At 38.9% G+C, this 18,379-nt stretch overlaps 1 pseudogene; it reads right to left on the reverse strand.

Annotated features, from left to right (window-relative positions):
* Positions 1–16,621: 16,621 nt before the first annotated feature.
* On the reverse strand, positions 16,622–18,234 carry LOC104871657 (annotated as a pseudogene).
* Between the last annotated feature and the right edge of the window lie 145 nt (positions 18,235–18,379).

Below are 18,379 nucleotides of genomic sequence, written 5' to 3' on the forward strand. Positions count from 1 at the left end.
GTTGATTTCTTTCTTCTTCCTCCAAACCAATGAAAAGTCTTAATGGTGCTATATTGCTCACAGAAGTGGTTCAATAATCAAGTTCCCAGAAGACAGTATTTTATGCAAATTTTAGCAAAAAGATTTGCATAGTGATATTTTACTACCTCAGCCTAGAAAATACATTGGTACTTCTAAGAATCGAGATAAGACTAGATATTTCCAGCAAGGCATCAGTCTGTCCACTGACCACTCAGACATCTTTAATAAATTGCACGTGTATAAGTATGGTAATAATTTGAAAGTGTCTTCAAAATATGAGGAACAGTCTGGCTTCCGGCCCCTCTCGGGCTGTAATGCATACATTTTCAAGAGACAATCTCTCCTAAGTGTTTAAACACAAAATTTTAACAAAAATATCAACACGTTATTGGTTTACTAACTCTACCTTTGTCATACAGTGGCAACTCCTTAGGAAGACAGACAGTGCATCAGGACACCTGTATCCTTTCTATGCACCATCCACATAGCAAAGTAAAACAAGAATCATTTTCTGCAGACACACGTGATGAGGGTGACTGTGGGCTCACTGTAAGTGCACTGGTGCTGCTCGCTGCATTTCCTTCTTTTCCCAAGAAGAGGGTTGTACATGTCACACACTACCCAAGAAGGGGTTTGGCTATTTCCCCCTCAACATAATGACTCATATGAATTTTAACAAAAATAAAATTTAAAAACGTGTATTTTAATACTTATGCCTTTTAACATATATCAGGCACTCGTGAACGTATAGAAAGACTAAGCTAAAAGTGCTTGCCATTGCCTACTATATATGAACTAATGAGGAGTCAAGTGCACGCACACACACACACACACACACGCACACACACAGCCGTGGTTGTAATATGAAAAATTTTCTGTATACATGTGACCAGCCTGACAGAACCATCTTCTCGTTCTTCTCCCTGCTTTCTGCCCCACGTCCTCTAACTCATGGGGAAATTACGGATGAGTGTCCCTCCTGGTGTCCATCCTAGGATAATCTGCAACTCCATTTCAACAAATCACCTCTAGAAGACATTTCTTTTCTGTGATTTTTTTTTTGTAAAACAAATAGGCTTACAAGAGCTGTGATTTTCTAACTACTGTATCATACATCAGCAAACTCTTTATAAAAATCTAGAATATCCAGATTTAGTAAAAATTTTACTTTAAAAGATTGGGGGGAAGGGAGAGGTTGAGAGTAGTGTTTTCACATTATATACAGTGGACTTCTACAAACGTCCAGTAATTCTTCTTGAAGGCTGGTGGGCACTTTCAATCAGCCACACGTGATCTGTTACTTCACCTATCCTGTAGGTGGGAGAGGGAAAAGCAGTCCTGCTGGCCTGCTAACCATCGACCTGTCCTCATCCATGGCTGAGTTTGCCTTCCAGGACCAGTAGGCTTTTGTCTGAGGTTGTGTGGAGGTGAGGTCTCCTCCAACTGGAGGATATTAGGTAAAACAAAAGTACAAGTTTGCAGGAATTAAGCCAAGCAAATACTAAGCAAAACCAATGTGCAGCTATTAATCAGGGGAAAATAGCTTTTGAGCATAAAGTGATAACAGAAAATCACAATTAAACTAAGGTTTCATTCTTAAAGAAGAGATCATAATTACAAAATTGCATTCACATAAGAAATATGACAAGCCAGGGGATTTAGCTCAGTGGTTCCACACCTGCCTCCTAAGTGCAAGGACCAGAGTTCGATCCCCGGTACCAAAAAAAAAGAAAAGAAAAAGAAAAAGAAACATGACAATACTGACAATGTGAAATAGTAAGAAAGGGGCTAAAGGTGTGGGGAAAGTGGGAAGGGGAGGGGAAAGATAATAAGGGAAAAGAAAAAAATACGAGAAAATGGAAATGAAGTGTTTATAAAGGGGGAGGGGAGGAGGGGCTGAAGGGAGGGCAGGGACAAGGGGCAAAAATGTGAACCAAGATCTGTCATGTAAAGGTACAAAATCCCAATAATAAATGTAACTGTCCTGTATACCTAAAATGTACCAATAAACTCATGAGAAAAAAAATTCTCTTTTCACTCTTATTTGTTCTTAAAACTGGTGCCTTTCTTTATGTATTTATAGATTCATATACTAAATAAATTCAATAAACAAATGATGTAACAAGTAACAGGCAAATGCAAACCTTATGAGACTTTGGATTTTTTAAATAGTAAATTCTTAATAATTAAGAAAATGCCGTTTCTTTTTCAAAATATAGAACTGGATTTGTACCCCCAAAATTTAATAAAGTAAGGCACAGTGTTTAAAGAGGCAAAATTCACACAGAAGTTTCATTAATATAAGATTACATTATTCTGTTATATCCCAGGGTGTGAAGAGAAAGTGCCCAGAGCTCGAACACTGGGTGGTGTGTTAGGCAAAAGCATCCCTCAGGCTCACAATCTTTCTCTTTCGAGTCACATGTGAAAGATCATGGGGGTGGCAAAAATAGCTTAATAAATGACACAGTTCCCCCAACTTTGGGTCTAGATTACAGGATTCAATCCTCTAATATTTGCTGATGACAAATGGGCAATGAGACCCATAATTCGAAGTTCTGATTCCTTCTTCATAGAAAAGAAGTCTTTGACTTTCATTATCTCTCTGTAAAGCATTATATCTTATAAACATTAATGAACTTAATAGCGTGTAATTTTGTATGTTCAATGTAGTTATGATTTTTTATTTGTTTGTTGGTTTTTTGAGACAGGGTCTCACTCTATAGTTGAGATTGATCTGGAACTCACTATGTAGCCCAAGCTGGTCTCAAACTCACAGTGATCCTCCTGCCTCAGCGTCCCAAGTGCTGGGATTATAGGCGTGTCCCACCACGCCGGGCTAGTTATGATTTTTTAAAGGTAGCAGTGCCTTCAACTAGTGCTTTTCATTTGAATGTTTTCATTTTGCCTATACTATGAGTTTTGCAATATCATCTGGTGTGGATAGTTTGACACATTTTTCCACATTTGTTGCTCCAAAAATTAATTTATTTTTTATTAGTCCGTATTTGCCATGCACAGTGATCACCTGTATCCTAGGGAGTCTTTATCTGTACTTAGCAAATCTTAATTCTCCCCCATCTCCTCCCCACCGTCACACATCGTCTTCTCCCTGTTTACAAAGACTTTGCTTGCATTTCCCTTCCATTTGCTCCTTTGTTTCTTGGCACCAGGAATTGAACTCAGGCAAGCGTGGTGCCCCTGCGCTAAACCCCTGGCCCTCCACTCTCTTTCCAATCACTTTTTTCCTTCCACCTCTTCCCTCTCCTCCCTCCCTTTTTCTCCTTCCCATTTGAAAATATTCTTCCTACTTCCAAATATCTGTGCCCCATTTTACTTCTGTTTATACTTCGATTTTCTCCCGCGAGAGCACCAATGAGCTATTTAACCTTGGGTGTCTGACTTATTTCATTTACAAGTATACTCTTGAGGTGCATCTATTTATCTAAAAATAACATAAGCTTATGCTTCATGGCAAAGCAGTACTCCATTGTATATACACTACCTTTTCTTTGTTTTTAGAATTAATTTTATTGGTACATTTTGGGTATACAATATGAGATTCACAATTGGAGATTTATACTCTTACATAACATATCTTGATTCTTATCATTTCCGTATTTCTCTGCCCTCCCTTCAAGCCCTCCACTTCTTCCTATCTACAGAGACTTTGTTTCCGCTTTTTCCTCTTCTCATGTTAATTCCATTCCCTTCTTTCCTTTCCCCTACACCTCACATGTCCCTTCCCCTTTGCACCTTTTATTCCTATTTCACATTATCTATTATACATTTTGAACCTTATTTACACTTTCAGTTTCTCACACCATAGAAAGTATCCAGTATTTACATATGTGTGTCCTATTTATTTCACTTAAGAGCATCCATTTAGCTATAAATGCCTCTAATTTCTCATTCTTTATGGCCGAGTAGTACTCCCTTTTATGAAGAAAAGAACACACATTTTCTCTATCCAGTCTCTGGTTGATGGGCTTTTGGGCTGTTGTCATGTTTTATCTATTACAAACTGTGCTGCTGTGAACACGGACGCATACATATTGTTATGGTATGATTCTTTTAATTCTTTTGGGAAGATGCCCAGCAGAAGAATAGCTGGGTTAAATGGCAGGTCTAGTCCTGAAGGTATCTCCACACTGACTTCCACAGTGTTTGCACCAGTCTACACTCCTATCAAGAGTGGAGAAGGTTCCTTTTTCCCCACAAACCCACCAGCATTTGTTACTGGTTGATTTCATGACAGCAGCCATTCTTTCTGGGTGAGGTGGAATCTCAGTGTTGTTTTCATTTGCATCTCTCAAATGACCAGTGATGTCAAACATTTTTTCATATGTTTATTTGCTATTCCTACTTCTTTATCTGAGAAATGTCTGTTCATTTCAGAAGCCCATTTTTGGATTGGATGTTTAAATTGGCGAGGTCTGATTTTTGTAAGATGTATTTGCAAGTATGTATTCTAGATAGGCCTTTGTCTAAGGAACAGCTGGCAAAATTTTTCCCCACGTTGTGAGTTGTCTCTTAGCTCTGCTGGTGATTGCTCTTGCTGTGGTAGAAGATTTTTAATAAGAAGAAATCTCACTCATTGATTCTTTGTGCATGCAACTGTTGTTTTGTTCATGAAATCTTTTCCTATGCCAATATCTTCCACCTAACCTCTCTTCCAGCTCATTTAATGTTTCTGTTTTAATATTTAGATCTTTAACGCATTTAAGTTTTAGGTTAGTGCATGCTAAGAGATATGGGTCTAGTTTTAATCTTAGCCAAGTTGAAACCCAATTTTCCAGCATCATTTATTAATATTAATGAATCTATTTTTCCTCCAGTGAGGATATTTGGCTTCTTTGTCAAAGATGAGGTGACTGAGTGTGTCTGGAGTTGGTTCTGCATCTTCTAATCTGTTCCACTGGTCCTTGGGTCTGTTATTTTGCCAGTACCATGATGTTTTTATCACAGTAGATTTGTAGTATAGTTTCAAATTGGGGATTGTGATACCACCTGTCATGTCTTTGTTGCCTAGAATTACTTTGCTATTCTAGGTCTCTTCTTGTTCCAAATGAATTTTTGGATTGTGTTTTCAAGGTCTGTGAAGTTTGCTGTTGGAAATTGGGATGGCATTGAATCTATATAGCAATTTTATAAGTATGGCCATTTTTACTATATTAGTTCTTCCTACCCAGGAACAAGGGATGTCTTTCCATTTTCTGATATCATCTTCAATGTCTTTTTTCAAAGTGCAATTGTTTTCAGAGTAAATGTCTTTGATTTCTTTCATTAGGTTGATTCCTAGGTATTTCATTTTTTGGATGCTATTGAGAAAAGAGTTGTTTCTCCAGTTCATTTTCAGTGAGTCTGTAGTTTTTGTATAGGAAAGCAGTTGATTTTTATGTGTTGACCTTGTATCCAGCTACTCTACTGAATTTGGTTATTAAGTCTAGAAGACTTTTGGTGGAGTTCTTGGGGTCTTCTATATAGAGTATCATGTCATCTGTAAATAATGATAATTTGATTTCATCTCCTATTTTTATTCCTTGAAATTCTTTCTGTTGTCTAATTGCTATGGATAATGTTTCCAAAACTAAATTGAACAGAAGTGGTGATGGTGGACATCCTTGTCTTCTTGTTCCTGATTTTAATGTGAAGGATTTCAGTTTTTGACCATTTAGTATGATATAGGCTGTTTTTTCATAAAAGGCTTTTATCAGGGCTTGGGATTTAGCTCAGTGGTTCCACTGCCTGCCTTGCAAGAGCAAGGACCCAAGTTTGATCTCTAGTACAAAAAAAAAAAAAAAAAAAAAAAAAAAAAGGCATTTATCAGTTTGAGGTAGAGTCCATCTATTTCAATTTTTTGTAGGATTTTTAAATCAGAAATGCATGTTGGATTTTGTTGAATGCTTTTCTGCATCTATTGAGATGATCATATGGCTTTTGTCTCTGGCTCTATTAATGTAGTGTATTGCATTTATTGATTTGCATATGTTGAACCATCCCTGCACCCCTGGGATGAATCCTACTTGGTCAGGGTGTGTGATCTTCTTGATGATTTTCTGCATTCTATTTGCCAGTATCTTGTGAAGGACTTTTTGCATCTATGTTCATTAATGAGATTGGCCTATAGGACTCTTTTGGTTGGGTCTTTCTCTGCTTTGGGGATCAAAGTGATGCTTCCTTTTCAATTTAATTGAAGAGTTTAAGCAGTAGTGGCAATAATTCTCCTCTAAATGTTTTGTAGAATTCAACAGTGGAGCCATTAGGGTTCAGGCTTTATTTATAAGTTTTTAATTACGTTTGCAATTTCATTGATTAATATTGGTTTCTTTTGAATTTTTAGGTCTTCTACATTTAATTTTGGTAATTTATATGTATCTAAGAATCTGTCTGTTTCTTCTGTGTTTTCCATCTTATTGGTGTATAGGCTCTTGAAGTAGGTATTGATGTCCTCTGGATTTCTGCTGGCTCCATTGTAATTTCTCCCATTTCATTCCTACTTGCTTGGATTTGGGTTTTTTCTTTCCTTTTTTCATAATGTTGGCTAATGGTTTGTAAATTTTATTTATTCATTTGAAGAACCAACTATTTGCTTCATTGAATTTTTTGTGCTCTCCATCGCATTGACTTTTGCTGTGATCTTTGTAATTTTCTCTCTTGTATGAGCTTTGGGTTTGTCCTGCTTTCCTTTTTCTAGAAGTTTGAGTTTCAGCATTAGGTTGTTTATTTGTGCTCACTCTGTTTTCCCAATATGAGTATTCACTGCTATGCATTTCCCCCATAAGACTGCTTTCATTGTATCCCATAGATTCTGATATGTTGTATTGTGATTATCATTTAATTGTAGAAACTTTTGATTTTTCCTTTCATTTCTTCTGTGACTGATTGGTTATTCATAAGTGTGTTGTTCAATTGCCATATATTTATGAAATTCTTTTGCTATTTGATCTCCAATTTCATCATACCATGGTCTGATAATATACAGAGTATCACTTAAATTCCTTTGCTATTGATCTCCAATTTCATCATACTATGGTTTGATAATATACAGAGGATTACTTAAATTCCTTTGCACTTACTTAAACATGTTCCATGAGTGAGCATATGGTCTATTTTGGAGAATAACCTATGTGAAGCTGAAAAGAATGTGTATTCTGATTTTATTGGGTGAAACACTCTGTAAACATCTGTTAAGTTCATTTGTTCAAGAGTTTCATTGAGCTCTAGTATTTTGTTGTTTATTTTCTGTATAGTTGATCTATCTGTGACAGTGGGTTCTTAGGGTGCCCCATTATTATTCTGTTAGTACTTATTTGATTTGTTGTGTCCATCATATTTGTTTTATATAGTTGGGCACACTAATGTTCAGTGCATATATATTTTTGATTGTCATCTCTTCTTTTTGAATTTTTCCCTTTACAAGGATGTAGTATTCTTCTTTCTCTTTTTATCAGTGTTGGTTTGAAATCCATTTCACCTGCATAGGGGATAGCTACTTCTGCTTTTTTTGAGGGTTCCTATTAGATGGAGTATTGTTTTCCACCCTTTAAGTTTCAGTCTATGAGTCTCTTTTCGAATGAAATGTGTTTCTTGTATGCAGCATATTGTTGGATCTTGCTTCTTGACCCATTGTGCCAATCTATTTCTTTTGATTTGTGAATTGAGACCATTAGCATTGAAGGTTTCAACTAATATGTATTGACTTATCCTTGCCATGAAATTTTTTTCTGTTGAATTCTCCACTTGCATTTAATTTCTTGTCATGCCTGATGGATTCATTCTGCTGGGCTTCCTAGGATTGTGGTCTGCTTTGTCTTTTCCTAGGATATTGTTTAAAATTTTTTGGAGTGTTGGTTTCATATTCATGAAGTTCCTCAGGTGCTCTTTGTCATGAAATTGTCTTACTTCTCCATCAATTTTGAAAGATATTTTTGCAGAGTACATCAATCTGGGTTGGAGGGTGTTTTAATTTAGGGCTTGAAATACTCCAAGCTCTTCTTGTGGGTTTGTGTTGAGAAGTCTGTAATGATTCTTTCCTTTGTATGTGATTTGTTTCTTTTTCTCACTGCTTATAGAATTTGTTCTTCTTTTGGGTTTCTGTAATCTTAACTATCATATGCCTATGTGTAGATTTTTTTTGATCATGTCTGGTTAGAGTCCCATATTATCTATATGTCAAGTTCTTTTCCCCTCCCTAGGAAGGTTTCTGTCATTACTTTTGTGAACAAATTTTTTAAATGTTGTTTGCACTCTCCTCTTTCTTCATTGACTTCAGTTAGTCTTATCTTATTCTTTTTTGCATCATCTAGTAGCTGCTGGATCAATTTCTTATGGTCCCTTACTACTTTTAAGAAATTTTTCTTTTCCTGGTCACTAATTGCAGTCCAGTCTTCTACATCAGAAATTCTGTCTTCACATTTGCTCATTCTGCTGCCTAACTTTTCAATGGAGTTTTAATCTCCTGGAAATCTGTTAGGATCTGTTTTACAGATTCCATTTGTTTGCTATATTGAGATTCCATCATGTTCCTCAGCTCCTCTATTTTTAAAATCTGTGTCTGCTCTAGATTTATTAATATTTATTTATGTCTTGCACTTTAGGCATAATCTCTTTAATCTGAGAAATTATTTCTGATTTTGATTTTTTCACATCCTTTTGTGTTGTTAATTCAGGGAGTCCAGGTTGTTGAGTATCAGATTGTTTTCATCTCATTTCCCTTTGGACTTTTCTTAGGTGATCTGGAAGTCTGGTTTTGAGGCTTGTTTATGTGCCTGCTCATTTCAACAGATGTAGCCTGCTCTGCCTTTGCTGAGGCAACATTTTGCTCACCAAGTGTTCTTCAATTTCTTAGCAAGCCACAGGGCAGCATTTTTCTCTGCTGCTCACCACTGCACCAATTCCTGGGTTCAGAGTGGTGGCCTACTGGATCCCTGCATTGTCCTGTTGTCCTGTTCTGGCTGGGCCTTGTGCACTCTTGGGCTGTATCAAGGTGTGCCTCTGGCTATGGCCTGCCCTCCTACAGAGCTGTTGTCTAGGAGGGACTTGGTGTGGGGCTGAGCACACCAGTTGCTGGTGGTTGAGTGGGCTTCTGGCTGGGGTCTTCAGGCAGGCCTCTGGCTTGTTTGTGTGCCTGTGCACCTCTTTTCTTGGTGGGTCTTTGGCTGGGTCTTGTAGGCCCAAGTGGCGGGGGTTGGGGTGGGGCCCTGGCTGGATGTGCCTGCAGCTGTGCTGCTTTGGCCTACACCAGCTTCTCTCAACCTTTTCTTTATCTGTTCATATGTTGACAGGCCTAGGGGCTGTTTCCAGAATTTAGTTATAAATTGTGCTTTTATAAACATGGGTATGCATATATCATTATGGTATGATGCTTTAAGCTCTTTAGAGAGGGTAGCAGGAAGGGAAACAGGTAGGTCAAATGCAACCTCTAGTTGTAATATTTTGAAGAATCTTCATATTGATTACCATAGTGATTGTACCAATTTACAATCCCACCAACAATGGAGAAAGGTTCCTTTTTCCCCACAGTCCCTCCAGTATTTGTTATTGGTTGGTTTCTTGATGACAGTTATCTTTTTGTTGTGGGATGGAATTTCAGTGTTGTTTTAATATGCATTTATTGAATGACCAGTGATATTGAGAATTTTTTCATATGTTTATTTGCTATTTGTACTTCATCATCTGAGAAATGTCTATGCAGTTTAGATGCCTATTTTTGCATTGGGTCTTGGGGGTCTGATTTTTTTGAGTTCTTTATATATTCTAGATATTAGTCTTTTATAGAAGTAGGTGGTGAATTTTTTTCCCATGTTGTTCATTGTCTCTTCACTCTGCTGGTGGTTTCTCTTGCTGTGCAAAAGCTTTTTAATTGGCTATGATCTCAGTTGTTTATTATTTAATATTTCCTGTGCTATCAGGGTTTTGTTCATAAATTCTTTGTCTACACATATGTGTTCAGGAGTTTTACTTATTCTATCTTGAAGGAGACTGCATGTTTCTGTTTTTATATTTGATTTTTGATCTGCTTCAATTTTAGTTTACAAATAGTGAGAGGTACAGTTCTAAATTCAATCTTTGGCATGTGGAAAGCCAGTTTTCCCAGCACCTGTTTGTTAAAGAGGCTATCTTTTCTTCCAATAAAGGTGCTTGAACCCTTTGTTAAAGATAAACTGAAAGTATTCAGAGTTGTTTTGCATCTTCTATTCTGTTCCACTGATCCTTGGATCCTTGGGTCTTTTTTCCCTTAGTAACATGATTTTTTAAAATCACTGTCATTTTGTAATATAACTTCAAATCAGGGATTGTGATGCCCTCTGTCTTGCCTTCATTAGAAGTAGAATTGCTTGTGCTATTCCAGGTCTCTTCTGGTTCCATATGAATTTGAGGATTGTAGTTCTCTGAGGTACGCTACTGGTATTTTTTGATTGGGATTGCATTAAATCTGTATAAGAGTTTTGGAAATATTTTCACTACATTGGTTCTCTCTTTATAAGAACAGGGGATAGATTTCCATTTTCAGATAGTCTCTTTAATCTCCTTTTGCAGAGTACTGTAGTAATCAATGTAAAAATCTTTCACTTCCTTTATTAGCTTAATTCTAAAGTATTTCATTTTTCTTGATGCTATTTTGAGAGGTGTTCTTTCCCTAATTTCCTTCTCAGTGTTTATTATTTGTATGCAGAAATGCTATTGATTTTTGAGCATTGACTTTAGGATGGCTTTTTTTTTTGTAGCAGAGATTGAACTCAGTACCTTGTGCTTGTGAGGTGGGAGGTGGCACCACTGAGCTAAATCCCTGGCCCTGAGCATTGACTTTATAGCCTGCTAAGTTAGTGAATTTGATTATTAATTATAGGAGTATTTTATTGGGGGTTTTGGGGTTTTCTATGTAGAAAACCATGTCATCCAAAAATAATGATAATTTAGCTTCTTTGTTTCCTATCCATGGTCCTTTTAAAAATTTCTCTTATCTAATTGCTTTGGCTAATATTTCCAGAACTATATTGAACAGGACTGGTGATTCTGGGCATCCCCGTCTTGTTCCTGATTTTAGAGTGAAAACTTCCAGTTTCTGACCATTTAGTATGATGTTGGCTGCTGGTTTGTCATAGATGGCTTTTGTCTGATTGAGATAATAAGCTTCTATTCCAACTTTCTTTAGGATTTTTATTAGGAATGGGTGTTGGGCTTTGTGAAATGCTTTTTCTGTGTCTATTGAGATGATCATGTGGTTTTGTCCTTGGTTCTGTTAATGTGAAGTGTTGCATTTGTTGATTTGCATACATTGAATCATCTCTGCATTCCAAATGAGATGAACCCTACTTGGTAATGATATATAATCTTTTTTATGATTTGCTGTGTTCTGTTTGCCAGTGTCTGATTGAGCATTTTTGCATCTATGTCCATTCAGGAGGTTGGCCTGTAGTTCTCTTTTTTGACTGGATTCTTCTCTAGTTTTAGTATCAGATTAATTTAGCTTGCTTTCAGGAGTGAGTTTGGGAGTATTTCTTCCCTTTAAATTTCATTACAAATTTTGAGTACTATTGGCATTCTATCATCTCTAAAATTTTTGTAGAATTAAACAGTGACCCTGTCAGTACCTGAGGCTTTTTCTTTGTTGGCAGTTCTTTTCTTCAATTTCATTGACTGGTATTGGATTATTTAGAATTTTATATCTTCTCAATTCAGTTTAAATAATTCATATGTACCTAATTTTTTTCTTCATTTTATTTTAGATAGGTATTTTCATGGGGAAACATTATTTTTCTCTTAGCACATTAAAGATGTTCCACTGTCTTATTTCCTTTTGCCATTTATTATTCCTGTACTGATTGTCTTTTCTCTCTGGAGGTTTTAAAGGTACTCTTTGGCCTCCAATATTATATAGTTTCATAATGATATTTCTAAGCAAATTTTATTTTGCTTTATTTATTTATTTTTTTCATTAAGGGTAGGAAAAATTTATTGAGGGAAAGAAAGCTTCTGTTTAAGAGACAGAAGGGGAACCAGAAAGTGGGTTGCCTGCTCACCCTAATTTTCAAAGATGTTTTATACAGCCAAGCCATGCGGTGAGGTGGGTACAAAGCGGGAAAAAACTGTAAAACCCAGAGGAAAATTGCAAAGTGGGCATGAGGTGGGGCAAAACCATGACCAATCAATAAGATTGCAAGTACAGTCACCCAGGTAATATTGATTAAATGGGGGTCAAATGCGAGATCAAGCCACATAGCAAGCATACAAGGATTTTCAGTAAGGGTGGGGGTCATATTTCCAGGAAGGGCTGGGCTAAGACCTTGGCCCCTACCCAGGTGACTGAAACCTATTTAGAATATCAATCACTGCTATTTATGCCCAGGAAAAGCACTAAGATATAGCGGCTTCTCTCCTTCTACTTGAGACATCCCTGCCTTTGCATTATAAGTGTCAAAGTCAGTTCTCACTGTTTCCTCAGCCACTATCTCTTCAATGTCATCTATCCCTGTCTCTTCCTTTACTCTCTCTGGGCGCCAGATGGGACAGATATGAGGTGTCTTCACCCTACCCTTTCTGTCTTTCACCTTTTTCCTTCTGTGTCCCTCTTCGCCATGATTCTATACATTGTACAGTATGCATTCGGATATAGCTTGCATTTTTATTAAAATTTGGGAGTTTTTCCGTTGAAACCATCTATTGGGTTCTTTATTTTAATAATCATATGTTAAAAACAGAGACCTTATTTTTTGTCAAATTGTTTGGCACTTTAATAGTCTTTCTTTTTTGTTCATTTCATCAGTACTCTGTTTCTTTGATTTCATTAAATATACGTCTTTTATATTCTTGCTGGTAATTTTGAATATGAAATTGGTGAGGACATGTTGCCTCCCATTGTTACTGGTTCTGGCTTGTGATGCCTGTTTTCCTTGTGTAGTGCGTGTGTGTGTGTGTGTGTGTGTGTGTGTATGCATGTGTGCGCGTGGTGCTGGGCACAGAACCCAAAGCCTTGGGAATGCTAAGCATGCGATCTATCACTGAGACTCACCTGCAGCCCAATATTTTAAAAATTATTTTGGCTGTGAAATTAGAACCCAGGCAGCAATTCCTTCTGTGTCCCTCTTCGCCATGATTCTATACATTGTACAGTATGCATTCGGATATAGCTTGCATTTTTATTAAAATTTGGGAGTTTTTCCGTTGAAACCATCTATTGGGTTCTTTATTTTAATAATCATATGTTAAAAACAGAGACCTTATTTTTTGTCAAATTGTTTGGCACTTTAATAGTCTTTCTTTTTTGTTCATTTCATCAGTACTCTGTTTCTTTGATTTCATTAAATATACGTCTTTTATATTCTTGCTGGTAATTTTGAATATGAAATTGGTGAGGACATGTTGCCTCCCATTGTTACTGGTTCTGGCTTGTGATGCCTGTTTTCCTTGTGTAGTGCGTGTGTGTGTGTGTGTGTGTGTTTGTGTATGCATGTGTGCGCGTGGTGCTGGGCACAGAACCCAAAGCCTTGGGAATGCTAAGCATGCGATCTATCACTGAGACTCACCTGCAGCCCAATATTTTAAAAATTATTTTGGCTGTGAAATTAGAACCCAGGCAGCACATCTGTGGCTCTTCTTTGAAGTTTGCATTGCACGTTTACTTTCCCTGGTCATCTGGGCTTTGTATTTTAAATTGAGTTTGCACTTTGAGTTGTTTCAATTTAAACCTCCTGGGTAGTGTGAATCTATGCTGCAGTTTGAGTGAGAACAAGTGTTTCCTAACACTTCTCAGGGCAGATTATTTTGCCCTTTGCTCAGCGCCACCATTCACACAGGTTCATCTTCCCTGTCTGCCCACCTGCTGAGGAGACGTGGATGTTAGAGTGCATGTGGATTTAGGTTTTTTTTCTTGTTGATTTCACCTGGAAGGTGTTGCATTTTCTGACTTCTCACATTAGTAGGTCCCAGGCTTTGCCTCTTAGTCCCTAAAGTCCACAGTGTCATAAATGAATGCTCAGTGTCCCACAGAGAAATGTGATTTCTTTGTTTGGCTTATCCCTTTGAGGTCAAGATTTCATTGGATTTTGGCAATTCAAGTGTGCTTATGTTGTGCCAAATAGAAAACTTAGTAAAAAAAGAGAAGTTCAGTATTTTGTCCAGCATTGTTAGTGTTTATCCTGTTCCTCTTCTGGAGAGGTAGCCAGTGATTCTGTTCTGTCACAGTATTTGAAAAGCAAAGTCTTATAATAGGTTTAGTTGTACCTTTTCTGTGTGCAAGGCATTAGTTAAACCATGATTGAAGCCAAAGAATAGCTGATATCCAACCTCAGAAAACTGAGTGTCGCCGGGAGTGGTGGTGCACGCCTGTAATCCCAGCACTCGGGAGACTGAGGCAGGAGGATCGCTGGGAGTTCGAGACTAGCCTGGGTTACATAGTGAGTTCCAGGTCGATCTCGACTACATAGTGAGACCATGTCTCAAGAACCCCCCCCCCAAAAAAAAGAAAATAAAAGAAAAAGAAAACTTAGTGTCCACCTCATAAGCAGTACGGACTATATCAGAGGCAGCTGGAGAAGAGGCAGTAAGTCTGAAGTTGATGTCTCAAGAGGAAACAGATAAATGTGGATACACTGGGCACTTAAAGGAGAAACAGGACCCTCACTGTCTCCTCCAGAGAAGAACCTGGAGGAAATGAGCTTGAACTACTTGGAATAGCTACCTAGGGAGAAGGGCAAGAAGAGAGAGATTTGGGGAGAGGAGAGTGTTTGATCTGGAATGATCTCAGAAAGTCTACTTGTTGGACGTTTATTCCCCAGTGTGGAGCTGTCAGGAGGGGTAAAACCTTGAAGAGGTGGGGTCTGATGGGAAACAGCTAGGACCCTGGAGAGTATTCTTGCAGGCCACGAGCCCTTCCTGTCTCTACCTCTCTTTTGAATCCCAGCCATGAGATGAATGCTACCGTATGTGACCACCATGATATTCTGCCTTACCACGGCCCCAAAGCAAAACTACCAACGCGCTCTGAGCTAGAACCTCTGAAACTGTGATCCAAAATAAACCTTCCTGCCTTTAAGTTGATTATCTCAGATATTTCGTTACAGTAACAACATTCCTTATTTGGGCAGTGACAAAACTGAAGGCAATTGGACAGACAATTCATAAAATCCTGGTTATAATAATGTGAGTTAGGTATCTCTAATCCAAAAATCTGAAATATTCTAAAATGTGAAATTTCTGACTACCAATATGCATGATGCCCAAGTGAGAATGCCACATGCGACTTCATGTAAATCACCATTAAATGCAGGTGCACTACAATATCACATAAAGTTGTGTTCAGACTATATGAACAAAGCGCATATGATACAATGAATTTGGTGTTTAGACTGGGGCTCCATCCCCCCCATATATTTTAAAATAGCAATCTAACAAGGTTTTATTTTTATCAAATATCTATATAATTTCAATGTGAAAAACATTTACATACACATTTGTTATTAAGATCTGTGAGATGGATCACGGAGTAACAGGAGAGGAACGTGAGCCCATCCATGCTCCGCACAGAATTAACCACACATACCCGATTCCACTCTGTGGGAAGGAGAAAACGCAAATTGTTTCTAAAGGGATTACTCAAACCTGGTCCAGACCCCCATCAAGTGAGCCTTCATCAGCTAATGGGAAGCAAGGAATTCACGCAGCTGTGGCCGTTACCCATATTCCCTGGCCACCGACCAGACTTCTCAGGGCCTGGCTGTATTTAATGGGAAGTGAAGATCACCCCAAACTCCTTACACCAAAATGTAGGCTCTGCCTTGCAAGTAAGCTTTAAACTTCATTTCTCTTTAATTAAGACAAGGGGAGGGTTTCAGGCTTAACACAATGTAACACTTATTTTGGCAAAATAGCCACCAAAATATAAAATGCCTAGGCTATGTGTTCAGAAATAAAAGGCATTAAAAATAAACCTTAATACCACAGGGTGGGGGGAAAACACTCAACATAGGATACAATATATTTGAACATTTTGAAATATAATTTAAACCTCAAGGATAAAAGCTGAAAAACTGCACTCAGCTTTTGCTAGATTAAATGCAGCTGTTTTCCCCAAAGAAAAATCATAGGTTTTGTTTAATCACACCTAAAGTCCGATTTTTTTCAGTACAACCACTACATAGACATAGAACACTTTTTTGCAAATTTATAATTTCCCTGGCTCATCCCAATCTGCAATGCACACTGAAGACTACAATCGGGGCAAGAGTACTGAACTGAAAAATCACAATTCCAAGTTTCAAAATTTGCCCTTAAAAATTATTTATAGGACACTCAGGTCATCTTACTTCTTATTAAGATGTCATCCGATTGTCAGTCTATCCCAGTATTGCTATATGCCAATTTGAGGGACTCGAGTTCAAAAAGTGCCGTCTTTCTAAAAGCCTGAATAAAGTAATTCCAGGTTAGTCTGTGTTTACATCTCAGGGCTTAGCAGAACCTGCCAGGCTTCAAGGACCTGATAGGATAAACATGGTGCAACATTTTAAACAGGGGCCAATTACTCAGCATGATTCAGAGCCCACAATCTGGAAAATGACCAAAATCAAATCTTTACTTTTTTAACTGTATAAATGCGATCCAAATATGTCCACCATTAGGTTTCCCCCCCCAAAAAAAAAACATGCTATAAATAAGCAAACTTCATCTGCTCACTGATGGGTATGGACTCCAGGGCTTAACTACAGACCACTCCCAGTAACAGATTTTAGTGAAAAGCATAGCACGATGCTCAGCCATTTTAGCTTCCGCACGTACAAGTTGTGTTTCTGGGTGGTCACGGAGAACAATTTGCAGCATCATGCCTCCTTTCAAATGGCACCGATGTCACTGTCGTCATCCTTGTCTCAGACTTCACAGTTTCACCTTTCGGTGCACCGACAGCCGCCGGATAAACCACCTTCACCACCGGAGGATTCTGCCCCGCCTCCCTCAGCCACTGTGCAAATGGCTCCTCTTCCACGTGCCTCTCTCGGCAGGAACGTCCGAAGCGTGCTTCTCAGAGGCCTTTTCCGACCAGCTGATGAAGATCTCCTCTTCCGCGAGGTCTGCCTCCCGCATCTCCTTCACCATCTGCGGGGTCTGGCAGAGGAGCTGCGCTGGGCGCTTCGCACCACACACTCTGGGCCACGAGGAAGACACCGCTGAGCTTTCTTGCTGTTGTGACAGAATCGGAGAAGACGGTGCCTGCCTTTCCTCATTTGTTCTCCAATCTTCTCATGAAAAGGAACTGCAGTCGGAACAAGAGGGCCCATGGCTGTTAAATCTAGTCTTTCTGCTTCAGCCAAGATTTCTTCGTCAGATGAGTCGACAAGGCCCTCTTCTTTCTCTGTCTTAACAAAATCAAACGGGATATTCGCACCCTCTTGGGCTGTTCTTTGCAAGTCATCACTGTTGGGACTTTTGCGTGGTCGCTGGTTTCGTCCATTCAGCACCTCTGAGCGCCCTCAGTTTGTCTCCCCCAGACTCCATCTTCCTCCTCTTCCACAGCGTGCGGGGAGGACGGCCTTCATTTGGGGCGGTGGGGCGGCGTCTCACTGCTGGATACAGAGCCATTTTCCTTGTCTTCGCCTTTCTCTGTTTCTCCTCCTTTTGTTTCGTCCCTGCACCACAGTGACTACACTCGGGTGGGTTTTGAGAATGAACGTGCAGCGTTTATGACGCACGTGCAGAGTTTATGACGCGTGTGCAGCGTGGCTCGATCGCCACAGGCTTCACGAGAATTACCAATTGTTTGCTTCTTCGGATTCACACGCACACCTGTTTCGGGATTCTCACACTCAGGACAGAGAACGAATTTTTTAATGAATCCCTCCAACAGGTCTTGCAGCTTATTCGCCTCATGAGATCCATTGACAACGTAACGGTCATTCTTTTCATCAAACTAGGCCCGTGCTCCCAGCTCACAACCAAGGCATTTGGTGGGATGCATGTAAGCCATGTTGACTATATCTGTCTTTATTCCATTCCCTTTGCCCTCAACCTTGGCAATCAGACGGGACATCTTGCAGCAATAGAACTGGTCTGAAACGTTGTGCTTGACGCTGACAGACATTTTGGCCTACTCGTGACTTTAACAATAAGGTGAAGAGATCTTTGCAAGTTTGTGGTATCTTCTGTCTGGAGAAGAAGGAATGACAAAAACGACTGCAAGAGTTCTCGGTGTCTGACATGAAAAGATTTTCTTCGCCACTGAGGCTGTAAGTTTGCTTCTATGCTGTTTCCCCAGTACAGGTACCAATGGCTGCACAACAGCTCCTGCAGTCAGGCGCCGTCTGGCGGCAGCCCTGCCCCTGGGCCACCTCCTCCCCTCTCTCCCCTCCTCCCTCCTCCCCTCTCT

The sequence above is a fragment of the Fukomys damarensis genome, unplaced genomic scaffold (assembly GCF_012274545.1).
Source record: "Fukomys damarensis isolate Sample0158 unplaced genomic scaffold, DMR_v1.0_HiC HiC_scaffold_29, whole genome shotgun sequence".
In the NCBI taxonomy this organism is placed as follows: Eukaryota; Metazoa; Chordata; class Mammalia; order Rodentia; family Bathyergidae; genus Fukomys; species Fukomys damarensis.